At 28.1% G+C, this 11,518-nt stretch overlaps 1 long non-coding RNA gene across 1 annotated transcript; it reads left to right on the forward strand.

Moving 5' to 3' along the window:
- The first annotated feature begins 3,065 nt into the window (after positions 1-3,065).
- On the forward strand, positions 3,066-7,355 carry LOC148563369 (uncharacterized). Its single transcript, XR_015883393.1, has 3 exons — positions 3,066-3,118; positions 5,809-5,885; positions 7,296-7,355. It is a non-coding gene; the product is annotated as an uncharacterized LOC148563369 (long non-coding RNA).
- Positions 7,356-11,518: the final 4,163 nt, after the last annotated feature.

Consider the following 11,518-nt stretch of genomic DNA (forward strand, 5'->3'; position numbering starts at 1 on the left):
TATTAGAGAAAAAAAATATATCGTTACTAGAATTTATTATTTTTAGTTATTAGTCTAATTTATTTATCTAACAATTTAATAATATATTTTTAGCCTGCACTTTTAAACATTGTTAACTAATTACTGCCAAAAGTAATAAATTCTATTGACTTTCTAATATTTTTCTATTAGAGATATAATTATTCATATAATTTTTTATCAATTTAAGTTTTTGAAAAAAATAATATCATATAACATCAAAATTTTTATGATTGAAAAATCTAAAATTTTATATTTATTATCCCAAAAGAAAAAAAAAAAAACATAAGGCAAACAAAAAAAAAAAAGAAAAAACCAATGCTAAAATTTAAAAGAAATTTTTATTTAAAAAAATGTGTTAAAAGATATAACTATTTATGACTCTTCTTATTGACTTAAATTTAAAGTAGTGATTTCTCGATAACATATCGTTAAAAAAAACATGTAGCAATAAGACAATGAATTATGGTTGTACATATATACCAAATGCTAAGGTTCAAACCATACACTACTTTCTTTTCTCCTTGGAAGCAATTAAATTAGTTACATGATTACAACAATTTTACATTAACACAATAGTCAAGGGAGAGTAGTGAATAATGCCTATGACATTATTGCCATTACAACAGGGATTAAAATAGGAGCAAATTTTACATGGTTCTTTCTGGCCTAATTCAATCTATCTAATAGCTCTAATGTGTAGTAAACAATAAGGCTCACTTTTCTTTCTAATCATGGTACCTTTAATTTGTACACAATATCATGTCAACTTGTCTACACTCATACAATATCATGTTGTCTCTAACGACGTATGTGAAAAGCATGCATATATGATATATAGTTATATACAGATTACATGATTCGAAGGTAGGTGCCTAACAAAGTGAGAAGGGTGTCTTAAAGTGTTGACAACACAAGTTAATAATATTTCCTTCATTTCTTCCCTTTTTGTTTTGTTTTAATTTGTAAAATGTGAACATCCAAGTGGTGCACGTAGCCATTTCCGCATGTTTAAAGGTGTTTTCCTTTGTTAAGGCAGCTTTGGCCACTCAACAGAAAAAGGGTGCAGTGGGGCTCTACTAGCTATAGAAGCTGCATTATCTTCATCTAATAATCAAATCAAACTATTAAACGTTGTTACTACTAATTTGCAACTGTGCTAAACTACTATGAGAAATAATGTTTAGTCAATATTGTCATTATGGTACCTGGGTCGACACTCAGAAATATCAATTATCTATCTTTTCTTTTATTATCTTTTGTTGATTAAACTTTGCACACACATTTAGCAACAATTATTCTATTCGGTTAAAGAAAATAAGTTCTTTAAGCTTTTATTAAAAATATTTACAAATTATTCGCACTACAACAATATAGATTATTTTTTAGGGTTATAATATGTAAAAGAAAATTAAAATTTGTCAAAAAAACAAATTTTGACACTATTTTAACTATGAAAATATGTTAATAAAAATTTTGTCAAAAATAGTATTTTTAACATATAAGTGATTGTGAAAAAAATTTAAATCTTATTTTGATAAATATTGGCTGTCAAAAATAATTTGTTAGAAAATTTTGAGAACATATTTTCTGTGATACTTATTAATTGTCAAAAATACTATTTATTTTGACACTTATTGACTATAAAATATTTTCAACAAAAAATTTTAACAAAGAATGAAATGAGATCTTGAAACTAAAGAATAAATTGAGATTTTGAAGATAAAGAATGAGTAGTATAATCCTAAACTGAGAGCAATGTAATGTCAAAATTAACAGAGCCCAAAGAAAAAGAAAAATAGTGGAATAAATTGAAAACAAATGAGTATCAAAATTGAAAAATAATTTTCTACGGTCAAATTATTCATCAAAAAAACATAAAAAATTTAACATTTGTGATATTTGTCAAAAATATATATTATTTTGACATTTAATTATGATATTAAAAAATAAAGTATTAAAATAACTCTATTTTCTTGTTTCGCCAGCTATTCGATGTGGGGAAAGACTGGCAACTATTTATATACATATTGCTGCGACAATAAGTCAATATTTATCCTTTTCTTTGAATTTCAATTTTCTTTTTTATGACAACAATTCAATTTTACCAAAAACATTAATCCAGCTCAATTCAAACTAACCAAAAACCAATAAAAATCGTAATAGTTTAAATTGAGTTTCATTGTTAAACTGTATGACCTTAATCGGATTTGAATTTATTCTTTTAAAAATTAATATTTAAATTAGTCCCTAAATTTATATTTGCACTTCAATCGGATTCTTAAAATTGAGTTATTCAATTTAGTCTCATACTTTAACTTATTCAGATTAATTTCTGATCTTATTTTTATTACAAATAAGATAAATAAGTGATCGTTATCACACTAGACTTTTTAACAATTATTTGATGTGACAACTAAAATATTTTTAACTTTTTTTTTTTCGAAACCTTAAAAATTGTAATCCTAATTTTACTCAAGGATTTGAAAGTTTTTTAAAAAATAAGTTGAGATAAAAAAATTTAATTATCACATCAAATAATTTTTAGAGTCTAAGATAGTAACTAATAGTCTATTTTAAAACGTCGTTACTAGTTCTATAATAAAATAAAATAAAAAATTAATTTGAGTTGTAAATATTAAATTAAGAGACTAAATTAAATAAATTAAAACTTTGATGATTAAATTGAGGTACGAACTTAGAAGCCAATACAAACATTAACTCTTTTTTTAAATAGATCAAATTGAATGAAAATCACATATAATAGGTTAACTAAAGAAGGTTAAAATACCAAATTGAAAAATGGAAATTAAGTGGAGAGCAGTGGGGTTGAAGTGGTCAAAGGGAGTGAGTGGAAATTAAAGAAGAGGCGCTTGTAAGGGCATGATTACATTTGAGAGGAAGGAATCAAGAATGGTGCGGCCACGTTTGGAAGCAGAGCCGCGCGTGAGCAATGATTGAGGGACCCTCTCTTTGGTTTGCTAAACTCATGAATCATGGTGGCCATGCAGGAACAGGACCCCACCCTTTAACCCCATGCTTCACGAGCCACTCACACAATCCAAAATTGCTTCTTCTGCTCCTCATCAGATATATCTCAGTACTTCTCCTGCCTTGAACTTTGTAACTTTGAAGCTTAATTTGTTTGTTTTTGTTTCTGTTTCCCCTCCTTCCAACTGCTTCCCGCCCCTCTTTAATTTCTGTCCATTCTGGACCATTAATTACTATTACCTCTTTAATTATTCAATTCAAGTCAAACACCTACCATTGTCCCTAGCACCTAGCTACTCACTACTTACATGCATCATGCATGCACTGCACCTCTTTCTGCTATCAATTTAATTAATATTTATTCTCTCAAAATTTATAATAAAAAATATAAATTAATGTCTTTATTATATATTTATTAAAATAAAAAATTTTAAAACTTATTAATAATAATTTTAATATATATCTTTAAGATATATAATAATTAAAATACGTTTGGTTTATATTTTTATTTTTTATTTTTAAAATTAAAAAATAAACAAAAATTAAAAATAAAAATATAGTTTTATTGTTGTTATTGTTTTTTTACAAAATTTTAAACACAGAAAATATTAAAAATAAAAATACAAATTATATGCATTCTAAATTTTTCTGCTATACATTTCTAATTAATTTTGATTTATGCATCTCTCTCTTGGTCAGTCAATGGCTAAACTTCTACAATATGTAAAACATTTTAAATAAGATCAATTAATTAAAGGTGTGTCTGGGGTTTACCTTGGACAAGAAAAAAACATTTTAAATAAGATCAATTAATTAAAGGTGTGTCTGGGGTTTACTTTGGACAAGAAAGAAGTGTGTTTTAGTGTGTTGAACGTTTTATTTTTATGTTTGGCAACTTTTGAAATTTTTGAACACAGAAGTATTTTTATGAACGCATGTTCATGTGAAGCTAAAAGTGATAGCTTTAGTGGCTGATTACCGTTGAAAAATTAGGTGAAAAAATTTTTTTTTTTTTATCAATTCTACCCTTCATTTTTTTCTATAAAAACGATACAAGTAACTATATATTTTTACATTAGTTCTTTGTGGTTCTTCGTTCCAAATTTTATTTTCATCAAGATCTTTCGAATTTGTTTCAAGGTAAATATTTTAATTTTTATTGTTTTTAGTACTCTCTTATATTTTGATTTTTATATTTTTATTGTATTTTTTCTATTTATATGATAAATATTTTTTATATTATTTTTTTAGAGTTCTGATATTATATTTTTAATTAGGTTTAATTACTATGTTGGTTCATATAGTTTCGCAAAATTTTCAATTAGGTCCCTATACTTTTTTTTCTTTTAATTGAGTCCCTGCACCAAATTTTTTTTTAATTGGGTCCCTACATTTTTTTCTTTTTATTTAGGTCCTTATACCAATTCTTTTTTTTAGTTGGGTCCTATAAAATTAAGCCAATTACTACTAAGAGGGACTTAATTGAAAAAAAAAATTAGTGTAGAGACCTAATTAAAAAGAAAAAAATATAGAGACCTAATTAAAAATTTCACAAAACTATAGGACCAACAGAATAATTAAACCTTTTAATTAAAGTTTATACTACTTCCTAGTTCATATAATTTTTTTTATCATTTACTATACTATTTTTTATATGTACATTTTTTATGAAGTCTTTTTTATTTTTATATGGTTTTATTTTTATAATTTTTTATTTATTTTTATTGTATTTTTTTCATACGACAAATATTGTTGATATAACTTTTTATTTTTATTAATTTGTATGGTATTTTTATTATTTATTAATATAAATTTTTTCTATTTTTTATTGTACTATATTTATGTTGTATACAAAATTTTTTATTTTTTATTTAATTTTATTCATATAAATTTTATTTATTTTTTATTATAATTTTTTTGTTTATATGATATATGTTGTTGGTTTTATAAAATTTTTATTATTTTTTATTTGTATAAATTTTTTTATTTTTTACTGTATTTTATTTTCGTTTTGTATAAAAAAAAATTATTTTTTATTCGATTTTGTAAAATTTGTAAATAAGATCTATTTAAATATTTAAAATAAAATAATAGAATTATATAAAAAATTATTTAAATTAATATCTCTTTTAATAATTATCTAAAAGTGATTTTAAGTAGTTTAATTTAAATAATATTTATTTTATTATAACTTATTTTGATATAAAAATTATCAAATACAAATTTTGTTAACACAAATTTATTTTTTATTAAAATTAAGTTTGTAAAATTAATTTTATATAATTATTTTTTTTTTTGGTAAAGGGTAATCTAAGCACGCACGAAGTGATAAATAACGTGGGTGGTGAGGTTTGCATGCCTGCGTTATTTATATACGAGAAGATTATTAATATCCTCTTCATTTATGATTGTGTGTCCGACAATCAAACTTATACATGTATGAATTGAACAAGCTAAGATTGGTTTCCCATCTAGTGTATTTGGTCAATTACTAGTTACTACCAACTACTAATAACTAACAAGCTGGTAAGAACTAGAACGAGATAATGCTATATAGTAGTTAAATAAATCCGTACACAGTAACGTCATGGCATGCGCACTTGTCGTTTCCCTGCAAAAGGAATATAAATGTCACAGCAAAACTATATACTATTTCTCTTTTTTCCTTTTTCTCCTATCTTTGGTGATATATAACTAAACTCACACGTGGGTTCTCCCCATTTCTTTAGTCTGCCATGCACATCATTTATAGTTTCCTTTTTCTTGGTTTGGTTGTTTGACTCTTCATCTAATTAATAGCTGGCCCCCTTTGGTCACAACTATACATTGCATGCGTGTTGACTGGGGAACTAATCGGCAACCACTCAAATCCAACGGTACAGAAAAGGATATGCATATATTTTTTAATTTGCTTGATATTGTTCAATATGAAATCGGAAATTATTTATTTTTAATATTAAAATAAAGATGATATTTTATTTGAATATTAACTTTTAAAGTGTGTATTATAAAAATGATTTAATACGTTTTCTGCATATTGGCTAGAATGTTGCTACATGGACAATATATTCTTCATATATTGATTTTCTACCTACAAAATTTACTCATTTATAATTATATCAAATAATCTCATTTTTAACAAAAACACTAATATTTTTTTATATATAAAAAAATAGCCATATAAAACACATTGAACATTTTTAAGAAAGAAAAGCATAGTAACATACAATGTAATAGTACTACTAGGACTTCTCTTTTCTTATTTGTTATTATATTAAAGATAAGAGAACATGGTTTTATTAGATTAGATTATATTCCAAGTATTGGAATCTTGCTACATAGGTAATTAAGAGACCATGACGACTCACGAACATTAATGTGTAAAACTAAGCCATTTTTATTTATGTCAAGTATTCCCGACTTTAATTTAAAGCTAACTACGTAACATCCATGGAACGTGTGTAAGGATACTTACAAAATCTTTTATACATATATCTGTCAAAAAACGTTTTTTCTTTTAATAGTATGAAGCTTAACTGCAGCTTACTATGCAAGTTGATAATTAACTCAAAAGAAAGAAAGAAAAAAAAAGGGCCAAATCGTGCGTGCATGTTTATATAAAAGATTAAGTGAATAACTAAATTTTATTCTTAAACAATGTGAAACTAACAATATTATATTGCAACTTCCCCGTAAGATAATAATCATAATTAGAATACACGTTTGCATGTTGACCATCGATGCAAAATTTTTTTAAATAAAAAATAAATGAGTACACCAAATAATCATACAAGATATCACGATGACACGATCACACTCATGCTATCTAAATTTTATCTGAAAGTTGAAAGAGATACTAATAAATAAAAGGCCATTGTTCAATGTTTTGTGTAGAAATTTTTTAGGTCATTACTCAAATAAAAATATTTTTATATAAAAATAATAATGTAAATATTAATATATATTATATTCAATAATTAAGTCAAATATGTTAAATTATTTAATAATTTTTAGTTGCTCTATATATTAGTAAAGTGTTTAATGTCTTTTACACGGTTGTTTAATAATAAATTGCTAAAAATAATTAAATTCTATATATATAGTCGTGTAAATTTTTAGATTTAATTTATCAAGAGTGTTAAAAAAAACTTATATTATTATATTAATTATAAGTAGAAATTAATATACACAAAATAAATTTGTGTATATGTTAATATTGTAATGAATTAAAAACTAATAGGATTGAAATTGTCTTATTTCATGTTTGGTGATGTAAAATGGGAAAGGCGATCATAAGTTTGGCTTTTGTGGAAGGTTTCACAGCAAAATCCAGAGTCTAATCAAATCAGATCGTGCTGTAAAGGCAGATAGGGTAAGGCCTACACAATAAACTGAAATAAATAAATAAAATAAAATTAATAAATGGTTGGTAGCAATGAATTTTATTCGTAAAACGTCTTTTCGTTCGCACGTGCGGTTCTGCCACGTGGTTGCAATGATTGGCCATCATTCCACCCGCACGAGTGGCTTCTTTGTTTCGGCTGTGTGGCCCTTTTTCTTCATTTTCCTTTTTCAGCTTTCCTTCATGCTTCTTAGTACTTTATTTTCTTTTTGGAAGAAATTAGATAAATCGGATGCCAATCAGTTCTTCAAATTCGAATTAAATATGAATGTAGATTTACAATTATGTTAACTATACATTAAATAGTTAAAAAATTAATTACTAATATAAAAATAAATTTAACAACATATTTAAATATATACCAGTTAATTTTGACGTTATAATAGCTTTTTTGTTAAATTTATATCCAACTAGTATATGTTATCTTCATTTATATCCATAATTCCATATTGGTATTGTCCCCGGTCATTATCAGTGCTTAACCATGGTTCATGAAATATTTTCTATCAACTCATGAAGATAGTGATGGCTACCTCATACCGAACGAAGTACAGTGCATAGAATTGTAGTTGGACACGTTCCTCAAACAAAATGTCAGTTGAAGATATAGGTAATTTCATCATTATTATTGTTAAATTCTAAAATATGCTAATGTAAACTATAATAATATTCGTTTATATTTTAAAATAAAATTTATTTTTTGAAAATTTCGCTATATTATAGGATTGGTGTATTAAACGATAAAACACTAATTATGTTTCATACAAAGATTTTTGAGTGCATAATTTCTGAGATAGAATCCCAAAATTTAATTGTTTTGCCTCTCTTGTGTTTGCAGATGCATGCATGTGAATTTGGTAAAGGTTGAAGTTGCAAGTTGGCAGATGTGACTATCAAATAGAGAATAGGCACAGTTGCACATGAATCGTAATAATGTAATCACGTGGTCGGAGATCAAAGAAAATGGGTATAACTTCTTTTCACTACATTTTTTTTTGTTTATTGGTTTTTGTTGTGCGTCTATTGGCGAAAAGAATGTTAGAAGTTGTAAGACAATAATAGTTTAGCAGAATTCATGTGTTAAATTAGGATAAATGACATGTTTAAATAAAATGACGGTGGAAATTATACAATTACAATTTACAACAATTGAGTTGTCGTATATTTAAGTCCTTTTTTACTTTTATATAAATCGCTGTTTGCTGTGGGTTTTACTAATTTTAACGTAAATCGTTGTAGTTTTTACTTTTAGCAATTTATGTTAATATGATTTTAAAGTATATATACAATTCTATGATTGGCAGTGATTTATAAACGAAGACCAAAAAAAAAAAAAAACCTAAAATTCCATAGGATAATTTATGAAATTAGAACTGTGGGCCATAAACCACTTTAACTCACTGTAGTTTATGCACATTGATTAGCCAGAATTTGTCATGACTTACTGCAAATTACGTGGAGATGGTGTTGTGAAAAAACCGCAGTTAGCATTAACAGTTTACGTTGGTGCTATATATAAAACTGCAATAGCTAGGCACAAATTCTTCATTTGGAGAGTTTTCTAAAGAGAACCGCGAGGATTACGTAAGGGTAGAGCCATGACAGAAAAAAAAAATCGTCTGTCTATACTGATTTGACGGTGTTGTCTATATTACTAAAAATATTAATGAAAAAATTAGCGCAAAACTTTTTTTGTGAGATTCCAAAAAAAAGTGAGTTTATTGATTAAAAGTAGATTTGTAGTAATAATCACAAAGTTCATGATATATTGTTAGATATGCTAGTTTTGTTGCCAACTAGTGATTTTGTTAAGCAAAATATGTAGGTTATTGATGTTGTATTAGGAGATTAGATGATATATTGTATTTGAAAATTTTAATGAAGATCAGATGACCTTCTAACTAGGGTCAACTTGTTGTTTTGTGATGCAGTCGATTAGGTGTATATATAGTGTTAAGAGACAACAAAATATGCTTCTTTACAAATGGATTATCCCATACTCGAAGACTATCGAATTGTACCACCTGGCGAGACTTACAATCATTAGTTCAAACTGCATGAGCCTTAAGGTTAGTGCATTCATTGAGAAAATGAGTCATGAGGTGCACACTTTTTATATGTTGTTCGGAGAGTGCACGAGAACTTTACAGGACGCTTCATCCACTTGGAGTTGCCTATTGATGGCGAGGCGATTAGCGGGTGCCTTACGGACTTCCCACAGTTCACTCCTGACAAGAAGCTAGTGTGAGAATAGTTTGAGGAACTTTTGGGTGAGCTTCCGCCGTCAAATAAAGTAAAGCAGATGAGAGTGCATTTGACGTGGTTCCATGAGCAGTTCAAGATGCTCTCAACTGATGCTACTAAGGACACAATCTGTGTATATGCACCGACCTACATTAGGACGTTACTCTCTACTTAGCCGTTCAGTGATAATAATGAAAATCGGGTTTATCTTCGATGGTTACCATATGTGGCAAAGCTAGATGAGATGAACAAGTATAGTTGGGGTTCAATTGCTCTTGAGTGGTTATACAGATGCATGTGTTGGGTGGCCAACATAAATATCACCAACCTAACGGAACTACTGCAGTTACTACAGTCGTGAATATTCTGGCAGTTCCTCACACTTAGGCCGTATGGTTTCAGCACGTTCTCATTTCCGTTGACATCCATGTATGATTGAATATTTTTCATGTTTAAAATATTTATATAAATATCTTAAGGTATATATATGTTGAATTAATAATCAAATTTGTAGGTGGGCGAGATATCAACCTATGCAGAATGAGAAAGAGAGCCGAGGGTTATTCAGATGAGGCTTGCGTTGGATAGGTTGCGACCTTGAGATGGAAGTTGTTTAAAGATTTTAATAATTTCACATGTGATATATATGTTTTCTCTTTTATGTTATTTCATAAGAATATATTATTTTTTCCATGTTGTACGGGAACCATATTTTGCGCATGACGCGTTGGCGATGATTCACCCGAAAATACTTGCCGAAAAGCACTCGAATTTACAGATAGCGATAACAAGCTTGATCTATTTTGCAGCGATTGAGGGGCATTTGGTGGAAAGAGTGATACGACGGTTTGGTGGCATAGAACATCGACTAGAGATAGCGTTGAACAAAGATTTTCTCCACGTGAAAGATAGGGAAGATGAAGATCGGTAGTTGTCCGATTACCATCCTCCGTATTTAGAAAGTTGTAGATCCACGCCTATTAGCACGATTCTTAGAGTGGTACTATCGGGTCGCTCAGAGACTCTTGTCTCCGAATGCTGCATTTGCCAATCCTAGGTTCGTTGAATAGATGGACCCTGCTGGTTGTACGTGGATCGCTTCGATCCTCATCACTGTCCCCAATTATCTTGACTAGCTCCTCCTTTGAATCATCATCTCGCATTGTATTTTCAATTTGATATAGTTCTCGGTCCTCCACACCAACAACAATCATGTGATGAGAATTAACCATCGCAACTGCTAGCTCACCGAAGGAACAATTATCTTCGATAATACATGCATCCCAGCATTGCAGTTTAAATCAACCGTAAAAGATGGAGATGCAAGCAACACTACAGCTGGTGCAACCACATGTATCGAACTGAAAGCTCTCCTTAATCCAGTTAATTGGAAATTTGGAGTTGATCCCCCTGAACTGGCAATAATATCTTTCAACTTCGCAAACAACTCATGAGTCTTTACCTTTGGAAAACTTCTCCACCAATGAAAAAGAACTTGCAAATCTTCATCGGACCTTATGACAAAGGTATCATACTTGACACCGCTTGACACAACGGTAATCAGGATCTTGTAAAATAATTTCTCCGCCTACTTAGTTCTACACACCCCAAACTTCTGTAATATTCTAGTTTGAACATCTACAAAACTATTTGATGAATGAATAAAATACTCAAAGGCTTATTGTTTGTAAACTTTTTACCCTTTTTTTGTTTTTCTGAATCTTTCCTGTATAGTACACAAGAGCTAAGAAATTATCCTTACTAGGTATCATATTTATTTATTTTACATCACAATAACCTTCAAACCAGTATTTATAGAGCAATAGAAGTTCAAAAACCACTACAACCTTTAGAGGATTAGGT

Source organism: Arachis ipaensis, chromosome B5, assembly GCF_059453495.1.
Source record: "Arachis ipaensis isolate K30076 ecotype BB chromosome B5, ASM5945349v1, whole genome shotgun sequence".
Lineage (NCBI taxonomy): Eukaryota > Viridiplantae > Streptophyta > Magnoliopsida > Fabales > Fabaceae > Arachis > Arachis ipaensis.